The 14,148-nt window shown below is 39.4% G+C and overlaps 1 pseudogene; it reads left to right on the top strand.

Moving 5' to 3' along the window:
• Positions 1 to 14,148, top strand: part of LOC18779084 — a 28,010-nt pseudogene that overhangs the window by 12,997 nt on the left and 865 nt on the right.

The raw sequence follows: 14,148 nt of genomic DNA, 5'->3' as shown, positions 1-14,148 counted from the left end.
TTTCGACTCATCCGATATCGATGGCCCATGAATTGGCCCAATTCCAGTTTCGTAAGAGTTCGTGAGAAATGAAGTGGTTCGATGTATGCATAGTTTTAGCCATTGGATTTCACTCAAAAGTCACCAAATCACTCCTCCCCACCATATTATGATGTTCCCCAAGTTTTGGACTCATACCGATATAGATTGGTTCCATGAAATTGGACAATTCAGGTTCGTACGAAGTTCGTTATGAAATAGAGTGGTTGGGGTATTGCACAGTTCTAGAGATTGGATTTCACTTAAAACCCACCAAATGACTCCTCCCACCATATTATGATGTTCCCCAAGTTTTGGACTCAATCCGATGTCGATTGGTCCATGAAATTGGACAATTCAGGTTCGTACGAAGTTCGTTATGAAATGGAGTGGTTGGTGTATTGCATAGTTCTAGAGATTGGATTTCACTCAAAACCCACCAAATGACTCCACCCACCATATTATGATGTTCCCCAAGTTTTGGACTTAGTCCGATTTCGATTGGTCCATGAAATTGGAGTATTCATGTTTGTACGAAGTTAGTTATGAAATGGACTTGTTGGTGTATTGCATAGTTCTAGAAAGTGGATTTCACTCAAAACCCGCCAAATGACTCCTCCCACCATATTATGATGTTCCTCAAGTATTGTACTGAATCCGATATCGATTGGTCCATGAAATTGGACAATTCAGTTTCGTACGAAGTTCGAGGTGAAATGGAGTTGTTGGTGTATTGCATAGTTCTAGAGATTGGATTTCACTCAAAACCCACCAAATGACTCCTCCCACAATATTATGATGTTCCCCAAGTTTTGGACTCAATCCGATATTGATTGGTCCATGAAATTGGACAATTCAGGTTCGTACAAAGTTCGTTATGAAATGGAGTGGTTGGTGTATTGCATAGTTTTAGCTATTGGATTTCACTCAAAACTCACCAAATGACTCCTCCCACCGTATTACGATGTTCCCTAAGTTTTGGACTCAATCCGATATCGATTGGTCCACGAAGTTGGAGAATTCATGTTCGTACGGTGTTCGTTATGAAATGGAGTGGTTGGTGTATTGCATAGTTGTAGAGATTGGATTTCACTCAAAACCCACCAAATGACTCCTCCCACCATATTATGACGTTCCCCAAGTTTTGGACTCAATCCTGAATCGATTGGTCCACGAAATTGGACAATTCAGGTTCGTACGAAGTTCCTTATGAAAAGAAGTGGTTGGTCTATTGCATAGTTTCAGCCATTGGATTTCGCTCAAAAGTCCCCAAATGACTCCCCCCACCAAGTTATGATGTTCCCCAAGTTTTGGACTCAATCCGATATTGATTGGTCCATGAAATTGGACAATTCAGATTCGTACGAAGTTCGATATGAAATAGAGTGGTTGGGGTATTGCACCGTTCTAGAGATTGGATTTCACTTAAAACCCACCAAATGACTCGTCCCACCATACTATGATGTTCCCCAAGTTTTGGACTCAATCCGATATCGATTGGTCCATGAAATTGGACAATTCAGGTTCGTACGAAGTTCGATATGAAATGTTGTGGTTGGTGTATTGCATAGTTCTAGAGATTGGATTTCGCTCAAAACCCACCAAATGACTCCTCCGACCATAATATGTTGTTCCCCAAGTTTTGGACTCAATCCGATATTGATTGGACCATGAAATTGGACAATTCAGGTTCGTATGAAGTTCGTTATGAAATGGAGTTGTTGGTGTATTGCATAGTTGTAGGGATTGGATTTCACTCAAAACCCAGCAAATGGCTCCTTCCACCGTATTAAGATGTTCCCCAAGTTTTGGACTCAATTCGATATCGATTGGTCCATGAAATTGGACAATTCAGGTTCGTACGAAGTTCGTTCTGAAATGGGGTGGTTGGTGTATTGCATAGTTTTAGCCATTGGATTTGATTCAAAACTCAACAAATGACTCCTCCCATCATATTATGATGTTCCCCAAGTTTTGGACCCAATTCGATATCGATTGGTCCATGAAATCGGACAATTCAGGTTCGTACGAAGTTCTAAAAGGGAGTGGTCTGTGTATTTCATAGTTTTAGCCATTGGATTTCACTGAAAAGTCACCAAATGACTCCACCCACCATATTATGATGTTGACCAAGTTTTGTGCCCAATCCGATATCGATTGAACTAAGAAATCTTTCCATTCAAGTTCGTAGGAAGTTCGTTCTGTAAATGGTATGGTTGGTGTATTGCATAGTTTTAGAAATTGGATTTCACTCAAAAGTCACCAAATGACTCCTCCCACCATCTTACGATGTTCCCCAAGTTTTGGACTCAATCCGATATCGATTCATCCATGAAATCGGACAATTCAGGTTCGTACGAAGTTCGTTATGAATTGGAGTGGTTGGTGTATTGCATAGTTTTAGCCATTGGATTTCACTCAAAACTCACCAAATGACTCCTCCCACCATATTATGATGTTCCTCGAGTTTTGCGCTCAATCCGATATCGATTGGTCCAAGAAATTGGACAATTCAGGTTCGTACGAAGTTCACTACGAAATGGAGTAGTTGGTGTATTGCAGAGTTCTAAAGATTCGATTTCACTCAAAACCCACCAAATGACTCCCACAAGATTATGATGTTCCCCAAGTTTTGGACTCAATCCGATATCGATTGGTCCATGAAATTGGACAATTGAGGTTCGTACGAAGTTCATTATGAAATGGTCTTGTTGTTGTATTGCATAGTTATAGCCATTGGATTTCACTCAAAGCTCACCAAATGACTTCTCCCACAATATTATGATGTTCCCCAAGTTCTGGACTAAATCCGATATCGATTAGTACATGAAATTGGACAATTCATGTTCGTAGGAAGTTCGTTAAGAAATGGAGTGGTTCGTGTATTGCACAGTTTTAGCCATTGGATTTCACTCAAAACTCACCAACTGACTCCTACCACTACATTACGATGTTCCCCTAGTTTTGGATTCAATCCGATATCGATTCGTCCATGAAATTGGACAATTCAGTTTCGTACGAAGATCGTTAAGAAATGGAGTGGTTGGTGTATTGCATAATTCTGTAGATTGGATTTCACTGAAAACCCACCAAATGGAACCTCCCACTATGTTATGATGTTCCTTAAGTTTTGGACTCCATCCGATATTGATTGGTCCACGAAATTGGACAATTCATGTTCGTACGAAGTTCGTTAAGAAATGGAGTGGTTCGTGTATTGCATAGTTTTAGCCATTGGATTTCACTCAAAACTCACCAAATAACTCCTCCAACCATATTATGATGTTCCTCAAGTTTTGGATAAAATCCGGTATCGATTGGTCCATGAAATCGGACAATTCAGGTTCGTACGAAGTTCTTTATGAAATGGAGTGGTTGGTGTATAGTATTAGATCTATAGATTGAATTTCACTCAAAACCCTCCAAATCACTCCTCCCACAATATTATGATGTTCCCCAAGTGTTGGACTCAATCCGATATCGATTGGTCCATGAAATCGGACAATTCATTTTAGTACGAAGTTCGTTTTGAAATTGAGTGGTTGGTTTATTGCATAGTTCTAGAGATTGTATTTCACTCAAAACTCCGCAAACGACTCCTCCCACCATATTATGATGTTCCCCTTGTTTTGGACTCAATCTGATATCGATTGGTCTATGAAATTGGACAATTCAGGTTTGTATGAAGTTAGTTAAGAAATGGAGTGGTTGCTGTATTGCACAGTTTTGGCTGCTGGATTTCACTCAAAACTCACCAAATGACTCCTCCCACCGTATTATGACGTTCCCTAAGTTTTGGACTCAATCCGATATTGATTCGTCCAAGAAATCGAACAATTCAGGTTCGTACGAAGTTCATTCTTAAATGGAGTGGTTGGTGTATTGAATAGTTCTAGAGATCGGATTTCACAAAAAACCTACCAAATGACTCCTGCCACAATATTATGATGTTTCCCAAGTTTTCGACTCAATCCAATATCAATTGGCCCATGAAATTGGACAATTCAGGTCCGTACGAAGTTCGTTATGAAATGGAGTGGTTGGTGTGTTGCATAGTTCTATAGATTGGATTTCACTGAAAACAGACCAAATGACACCTCCCACTATGTTATGGTATTCCCTAAGTTTTGGACTCTATCCTATATTGATTGGTCCATGAAATTGGATAATTCATGTTCGTACGAAGTTCGTTAAGAAATGGAGTGGTTGGTGTATTGCATAGTTTTAGCCATTGGATTTCACTCAAAACTCACCAAATGACTCCTCCCACCATATTACGATGTTCACCAAGTTTTGGACTCAATCCAATATCGATTGGTCCATGAAATTGGACAATTCAGGTTCGTATAAAGTTCGTCATGAAATGGAGTGCTTGTTGTATTGCATAGTTTTAGCCATTGGATTTCGCTCAAAACTCACCAAATGACTCCTCCCACCATATTATGTTGTTCCTTATGTTTTGGACTCAGTCCGATATCGATTGGTCCATGAAATCGGACAATTCAGGTTCGTACAAAGTTCGTTCTAAAATAGAGTGGTTGGTGTATTGCATAGTTTTAGCCATTGAATTTCACTAAAAACTCACCAAATGACTCCTTCCACCATATTATGATGTTCCCTAAGTTTTGGACTCAATTTGATATCGATTGGTCAATGAAATCGGAAAATTCAGGTTCGTACGAAGTTCGTTCTAAAATAGAGTGGTTGGTGTATTGCATTTCTTTAGCCATTGGATTTCACTCAAAACTCACCAAATGACTCCTCCCACTATATTATGACGTTCCCTAAGTTTTGGACTAAATCCGATATCGATTGGTCCATGAAATCGGATAACTCAGGTTCATATGAAGTTCGTTCTGAAATGGAGTGATTGGTGTATTGTAAAGTTCAAGAGATTGGATTTCATTCAAAACCCACCAAATGACTCCCCCCACTATATTATGATGTTCCCCAAGTTTTGGGCTCAATCCAATATTGATTGGTCCATCAAATTGGACAATTCATGTTCGTACGAAGTTCATTATGAAATGGAGTGGTTGTTGTATTGCATAGTTTTAGCCATTGGATTTCGCTCAAAACTCACCCAATGACTCCTCCCGCCATATTATGTTGTTCATTATGTTTTGGACTCAGTCCGATATCGATTGGTCCATGAAATCGGACAATTCAGGTTCGTATAAAGTTCGTTCTGAAATAGAGTGGTTGGTGTATTGCATAGTTTTAGCCATTGGATTTCACTAAAAACTCACAAAATGACTCCTTCCACCATATTATGATGTTCCCTAAGTTTTGGACTCAATTTGATATCGATTGGTCAATGAAATCGTAAAATTCAGGTTCGTATGAAGTTCGTTCTGAAATAGAGTGGTTGGTGTATTGCATTGTTTTAGCCATTGGATTTCACTCAAAACTCACCAAATGACTCCTCCCACCATATTATAACGTTCCCTAAATTTTGGACTAAATTCGATATCGATTGGTCCATGAAATCGGATAACTCAGGTCCATATGAAGTTCGTTCTGAAATGGAGTGATTGGTGTATTGTGTAGTTCAAGAGATTGGATTTCATTCAAAACCCACCAAATGACTCATCCCACTATATTATGATGTTCCCCAAGTTTGGGGCTCAATCCGATATCGATTGGTCCATCAAATTGGACAATTCATGTTCGTACGAAGTTCATTATGAAATGGAGTGGTTGTTGTATTTCATACTTTTAGCCATAGGATTTCACTCAAAACTCACCAAATGACTCCTCCGACCATATTATGACGTTGCCTAAGTTTTGGACTCAAACCGATATCGATTCGTCCATGAAATCGGACAATTCAAAGTCGTACGAAGTTCATTTTGAGATGGAGTGGTTGGTGTATTGCATAGTTCTAGAGATCGGATCCTTTTGTGCCACTCAGCCCTTAACATGCATGAATTGTATCAAATGTCAACCCCTTCCTATCTTAACCTACAAAACACACAAACATAGGTAAGAGACTCAAAATACAGAGACGCTAAACAAAATTACTAAAAAAAGAAGGCATGCAAATGTGTGAAATTATGACCTTATCACCAACTTTTGGACTCAATACGGTATCGATTGGTCCATGAAATTGGACAATTCTGGTTCGTACGAAGTTTGTTATAAAATGGAGTGGTTGGTGAATTGCAATGTTTTGGCAATTGGATTTCACTTAAAATTCACCAAATGACTCCTCCAACCATATTATGATGTTCCCCAACTTTTACACCCAATCCGATATCGCTTTGTCCAAGAAATCGGACAATTCAGGTTTGTACGAAGTTCGTTCTGAAATGGAGTGGTTGGTGTATTGCACAGTTTTGGCAATTGGATTTCACTCAAAAATCACCAAATGACTCCTCCCACAACATTATGATGTTCCCCAAGTTTTGGACTCAATCCGATATCGATTGGTCCATCAAATTAGACAATTCAGGTTCGTACGAAGTTCATTATGAAATGGAGTGGTTGGTGTATTGCATAGTTTTGGCAATTGGATTTCACTCAAAACTCACCAAATGACTCCTCCCACCATATTATGATGTTCCCCAAGTTTTGCCCTCAATCTGATCCCGATTTATCCATGAAATAGGACAATTTAGGTTCGTACGAAGTTCGTTCTAAAATGGAGTGGTTGGTGTATTGCATAGTTTTAGTCATTGGATTTCATTCAAAACTCACCAAATCACTCCTCTCATCATACATTATGAGGTTCTCCAAGTTTTGGACTCAATCCGATATCGATTGTTCCATGAAATTGGGAAATTCAGGTTCGTATGAAGATCGTTAGGAAATGGAGTGATTGGTGTATTGTATAGCTCTAGAAATTGGGTTTCACTCAAATCCCACCAAATGACTCCTCCCACAATATTATGATATTCCCCAATTTTTGGACTCAATCCGATATTGATTTGTCCAAGAAATCGGACAATGCAGGTTCGTTCGAAGTTCATTCTGAAATGGAGTGGTTGGGGTATTGCATAGTTTGAGCCATTGGATTTCATTCAAAACTCACCAAATGACTCCTCATACTATATTATGATGTTTCCCTAGTTTAGGACTCAATCCGATATCGATTGGTCCATGAAATTGAACAATTCAGGTTCATACGAAGTTCGTTCTGAAATGGTGCGGTTGATGTGTTGCATAGTTTTGGCAATTGTATTTCACTCAAAACTCACCAAACGACTCCTCCCAGAACATTATGATGTTCCCCAAGTTTTGGACTCAATCCGATATCGATTGTTCTATGAAATCGGACAATCTAGGTTCGTACGAAGTTCATTCTGAAATGGAGTGGTTGGTGTATTGCATAGTTCTTGAGATTGGACTTCACTCAAAACAAACCGAATGACTCATACCCCCATATTATGATGTTCCCCAAGTTTTGGACTCAATCCGATATCGATTGGTCCCTGAAATTGGACAATTTAGGTTCGTACCAAGTTCTTTATGAAATGGAGTGGTTGGTGTATTTCAATGGACAATTCAGGTTTGTACGAATTCCGTTTGAAAATTGAGTGGTTGGTGTATTTCATAGTTTTGGCAATTGGATTTCACTAAAACTCAACAAATAACTCCTCCCACCATATTATGATATTACCCAAGTTTTTCACTCAATCCGGTATCGATTGATCCATGAAATCGGACAATTCAGGTTCGTACGAAGTTGGTTCTGAAATGGAGTGGTTGGTGTATTGCATAGTTTTAGGCATTGGACTTCACTCAAAAGTCACCAAATGACCCCTTCCATCATATTATGACGTTACCCAAGTTTTGGACCCAAACCGATATCGATTGGTCCATGAAATTGGACAATTCAGGTTCGTACGAAGTTCGTTCTAAAATGGAGTGGTTTGTGTATTGCATAGTTTTAGCCATTGGATTTCACTCAAGGGTAACCAAATGACTCCTCCCACCATATTACGATGTTCCCCAAGTTTTGGACTTAATCCGATATCGAATGGTCCATGACATTGGACAATTCAGGTTCGTACGAAGTTCGTTATGAAATGTAGTGGTTAGTGTGTTGTATAGTTCTGGAGATTGGATTTCTCTCATAACCCACCAAACGACTCCTCCCACCATATTATGATGTTCCCCAAGTTTTGGACTCAATCCGATATCGATTGGTCCCTGAAATTGGACAATTTAGGTTCGTACGAAGTTCGTTCTGAAATGGAGTGGTTGGTGTACTGCATAGTTCTAGAGATTGAATTTCACTCAAAGCCCACCAATTGACTCCTCCCACCATATTATGATGTTCCCCAAATTTTGGACTCAATCCGATATCGATTGGTCCATCAAATTGGACAATTTAGGTTCGTACGAAGTTTGTTCTGAAATGGAGTGGTTAGTGTATTGCATAGTTCCAGAGATTGGACTTCACTCAAAGCCAACCAAACGACTCCTCCCATCATATTACGACGTTCCCCAAGTTTTGGACTCCATCCAATATCGATTGGTCCATGAAATTTGACAATTCAGGTTCGTACGAAGTTCGTTCTGAAATGGAGGGGTTGGTGTATTTCATAGTTTTAGCCATTGGATTTCACTCAAAAGTCACCACATAACCCCTCCCATCATATTATGATGTTCCCCATGTTTTGGACTCAATCCGATTTCGATTGGTCCATGAAATTGGATAATTCAGGTTCGTACGAAGTTGATTCTGAAATGGAGTGGTTTGTGTATTTCAATGTTTTAGCCATTGGATTTCACTCAAAAGTCACCAAATAACCCCTCGCATCATATTATGATGTTCCCCATGTTTTGGACTCAATCCGATTTCGATTGGTCCATGAAATTGTACAATTCAGGTTCGTACGAAGTTCATTTTGAAATGGAGTGGTTTGTGTATTTCAATGTTTTAGCCATTGGATTTCACTCAAAAGTCACGAAATGACTCCTCCCACAACATTATGATGTTCCCCGAGTTTTGGACTCAATCCGATATCGATTGGTCCATGAAATCGAACAATTCAGGTTCATACGAAGTTCGTTCTGAAATGGTGCGGTTGATGTGTTGCATAGTTTTGGCAATTGTATTTCACTCAAAACTCACCAAACGACTCCTCCCAGAACATTATGGTGTTCCCCAAGTTTTGGACTCAATCCGATATCGATTGTTCTATGAAATCGGACAATCCAGGTTCGTACGAAGTTCAATCTGAAATGGAGTGGTTGGTGTATTGCATAGTTCTTGAGATTGGACTTCACTCAAAACAAACCGAATGACTCCTCCCCCCATATTATGATGTTCCCCAAGTTTTGGACTCAATCCGATATCGATTGGTCCCTGAAATTGGACAATTTAGGTTCGTACGAAGTTCTTTATGAAATGGAGTGGTTGGTGTATTTCAATGTTTTAGCCATTGGATTTCACTCAAAAGTCACGAAATGACTCCTCCCACAACATTATGATGTTCCCCGACTTTTGGACTCAATCCGATATCGATTGGTCCATGAAATCGAACAATTCAGGTTCATACGAAGTTCGTTCTGAAATGGTGCGGTTGATGTGTTGCATAGTTTTGGCAATTGTATTTCACTCAAAAAGCACAAAATGACTCCTCACACGATATTATGAGGTTCCCCAAGTTTTGGACTCAATCCGACATCGATTGGTCCATGAAATTGGACAATTCAGGTTCGTACGAAGTTCCTTATGAAATGGAGTGGCTGGTGTATTGCATAGTTCTTGAGATTGGACTTCACTCAAAACAAACCGAATGACTCCTCCCCCCATATTATGATGTTCCCCAAGTTTTGGACTCAATCCGATATCGATTGGTCCCTGAAATTGGACAATTTAGGTTCGTACGAAGTTCTTTATGAAATGGAGTGGTTGGTGTACTGCATAGTTCTAGAGATTGAATTTCACTCAAAACCCACCAATTGACTCCTCCCACAATATGATGATGTTCCCCAAGTTTTGGACTCAATCCGATATCGATTGGTCCATGAAATTGGACAATACATGTTGGTATGAAGTTCTTTATGAAATGGAGTGGTTGGTGTATTGCATAGTTTTAGCCATTGGATTACATTCAAAACTCATCAAATGACTCCACCCATCATATTATGATGTTTCCGAAGTTTTGGACTCAATCCGAAATCGATTGGTCCATGAAATTGGACAATTCATGTTCGTACGAAGTTTGTTGTGAAATGGAGTGGTTGGTGTATTGCTTAGTTTTACCCATTGGATTTCACTCAAAAGTCACCAAATGACTCCTCCCACCATATTACGATGTTTCCCAAGTTTTGGACCCAATCCGATATCGATTGGTCTATGAAATTGGACAATGTAGGTTCATACGAAGTTCGTTCTGAAATGGAGTGGTTGGTGTGTTGCATAGTTCTAGAGATTGGATTTCCGCAAAACCCACCAAATGACTCCTCCCACAATATTATGAGGTTCCCCAAATTTTGGACTTAGTCCGATATGGATTGGTTCATGTACGTACGAAGTTCATTCTGAAATGGAGTGGTTGGTGTATTGCATAGTTTTGTCAATTGGATTTCACTCAAAACTCACCAAATGACTCATCCCACAACTTTATGTTGTTCCCCGAGTTTTGTACTCAAACGGATATCGATTTGTCCATGAAATTGGACAACTATGGTTCGTACGAAGGTCGTTCAGAAATGGAGTGGTTGGTGTATTGCGTAGTTCTTCAGATTGGATTTCACTCAAAACCTACCAAATGACTCCTACCACCATTTACGAAGTTCCCCAAGTTTTGGGCTCAATTCGATATCGATTGGTCCACGAAATTGCACAATTCAGGTTCGTACGAAGTTCGTTCTGAAATGGAGTGGTTGGTGTATTGCATAGTCCTACAGATTGGATTTCACTCTGAACTCACCAACTGACTCATCCAACAACATTATGATGGTCCCCAAGTTTTGGACTCAATCCGATATCGATTGGTCCACGAAGTTGGACAATTCAGGTTCATACGAAGTTCGTTCCGAAATGGAGTGGTTGGTGTATTGCATAGTTCTAGCGATTGATTTCACTTAGAACTCACTAAATGACTCCTGCCCCCACGTTATGATGTTCCCCATGTTTTGGACTCAATCCGATATCGATTGGTCCTTGAAATTGGACAATTCAGGTTCGTACGAAGTTCGTTATGAAATGTAGTTGTTGGTGTGTCGTATAGTTCTAGAAATTGGATTTCTCTCAAAACCCACCAACTGACTCCTCCCACAATATTATGAGGTTCCCCAAATTTTGGACTTAGTCCAATATCGATTGGTCCATGAAATCGGACAAGTCAAGTTCTTACGAAGTTCGTTCTGAAATGGAGTGGTTGGTGTATTGCATAGTTTTGGCAATTGGATTTCACTCAAAACTCACCAAATGACATCTCCCACCATTTTATGTTGTTCCCCAAGTTTTGTACTCAAATGGATATCGATTGGTCCAAGAAATTGGACAACTACGGTTCGTACGAAGGTCGTTCTGAAATGGAGTGGTTGGTGTATTGCATAGTTTTGGCAATTGGATTTCACTCAAAACACACCAAATGACTCCTCCCACCATTTTATGATGTTCCGCAAGTTTTGGACTCGATCATATATCGATTGGTCCATGAAATTGGACAATTCAGGTTCGTACGAAGTTCGTTATGAAATGGAGTGGTTGGTGTATTGCATAGTTCTAGAGATTGGATTTCACTCAAGACCCACCAAATGACTCCTCCCACCATATTCTGATGTTCCCCATGTTTTGGACTCAATCCGATATCGATTGGTACATGAAATTGTTCAATTCAGTTTCGTACGAAGTTCGTTCTGAAACGGAGTGGTTGGTGTATTGCATAGTTTTGGCAATTGGATTTCACACAAAACACACCACATGACTCCTCCCACCATATTATGACGTTCCCCAAGTTTTGGACTCAATCCGATATCGATTGGTCCATGAAATTGGACAATTCAAGTTCGTAAGAAGTTCGTTATGAAGTGGAGTGGTTAGTGTGTCGTATAGTTCTAGAGATTGGATTTCTCTCACAACCCATCAAATGACTCCTCCCACCATATTATGTTGTTCCCCATGTTTTGGACTCAATCCGATATCGATTGGTCCATGAAATTGGACAATTCCGGTTCGTACGAAGTTTGTTCTGAAGTGGAGTGGTTGGTGTATTGCATAGTTCTAGAGACTAGATTTCACTAAAAAAAAAACTCACCAAATGACTCCTCCCACAACATTATGATGTTCCCCAAGTTTTGGACTCAATCCGATATCGATTGGTCCATGACATTGGACAATCTAGGTTTGTACGAAGTTCGTTATGAAATGGAGTGGTTGTTGTTTTGCATAGTTGTAGGGATTGAATTTCATTGAAAACCCAGCAAATGACTCCTCCCACGATATTATGATGTTCCCCAAGTTTTGGACTCAATCCGATATGGATTGGTCCATGAAATTGGACAATTCAGGTTCGTACGAAGTTCGTTCTGAAATGGAGTGGTTTGTGTATTTCCAAGTTTTAGCCACTGGATTTCACTCAAAAGTCACTAAATGACTCCTCCCACCATATTATGATGTTCCCCAAGTTTTGGACTCAATCCGATCTCGATTGGTCCATTAAATTGGACAATTCAGGGTCGCACGAAGTTCGTTCTGAAATGGAGTGGTTGGTGTATTGCATAGTTCTTCAGATTTGGTTTCACTCAAAAGCCACCAAATGACTCCTCCCACCATATTATGATGTTCCCCAAGTTTTGGACTCAATCCGATATCGATTGGTCCATGAAATTGGACAACTTAGGTTCGTACGAAGTTCGTTCTGAAATGGAGTGGTTGGTGTATTGCATAGTTCTAGAGATTGCATTTCACTCAAAACCTAACAAATGACTCCTCCCACCATATTATGATGTTCCCCAAGTTTTGGACTCAATCTTATATTGATTGGTCAATGAAATTGGACAATTCAGGTTCGGACGAAGTTCGTTATGAAATGGAGTGGTTGGTGTATTGCATAGTTCTAGAGATTGGATTTCACTCAAAACCCAACAAATGACTCCTCCCACCATATTATGATGTTCCCCAAGTTTTGGACTCAATTTGATATCGACTGGTCCACGAAATTGGACAATTTAGGTTCGTACGAAGTTCGTTAAGAAATGGAGTGGGTGGTATATTGCACAGTTTTAGCCATTGGATTTCATTCAAAAAAACTCACCAAATGACTCCACCCATCATATTATGATGTTCCCCTGGTTTTGTACTCAATCTGATATCGATTGGTCCATGAAATTGGACAATACAGGTTCGTACGAAGTTCGGTTTAAACTGGGGTGGTTGGGGTATTGCTTAGTTTTAGCCATTGGATTTCATGCAAAACTCCCAAAATGACTCCACCCATCATATTATGATGCTCCTCAAGTTTTGTAATCTATCCGACATCGATTGATCCATGAAATTGGACAATTCAGGTTCGTATGAAGTTCGTTATGAAATGGAGTGTTTGGTGTATTGCATAGTTATGGCCATTGGATTTCACTCAAAACCCACCAAATGAATCCTACCATCATATTATTGCTGATGCTTCTTCAAAGCCTCTTGTTCTTTGGCTAAATGGAGGTGAGCTTACCATTCACTTATTTGCATTTAGAAATCTTACTGGATTATGTGAGCGTGCATATACATGTAAGCACGCGCACTTTCATACATGCAAGAAGTTTCAAGTTAGAATTGTAGCATTAAAGAAAACTGTGAACATATATATCTTCTCGCCTACAATTTAATGATTAGAAGGTTTCAAGTTTTAGATTTTTTTCGAAGATTATCCATACCAAAAAATCAGTCAAATTTTAAATTGTTTATCTACTATTTGATTATTGTCATTAGTATTTCATTCTTGACTGAGAAACTGTAATTGTCTACAAAATTTAAAGTACAAAACGTTTCCGAGTTGGTGAGTTTTTTGTAACGATGATCTTTGAAGAATGATCTAAAATATTGACAATTACGATCATTAAACTAAATGGTGGGGCAGCCATTGGGAGGAATAAGAACATCCTCACTTGAAAATTTTCCAAAACCTATATTATCCTTACATTTGCATACAATCAACTAGTAAAAAACCAGAT

The sequence above is a fragment of the Prunus persica genome, chromosome G4 (assembly GCF_000346465.2).
Source record: "Prunus persica cultivar Lovell chromosome G4, Prunus_persica_NCBIv2, whole genome shotgun sequence".
NCBI lineage: Eukaryota > Viridiplantae > Streptophyta > Magnoliopsida > Rosales > Rosaceae > Prunus > Prunus persica.
The sequence above is the reverse complement of the archived record's forward strand: the minus strand, read 5'-3'. Positions and strand labels throughout refer to the sequence as shown.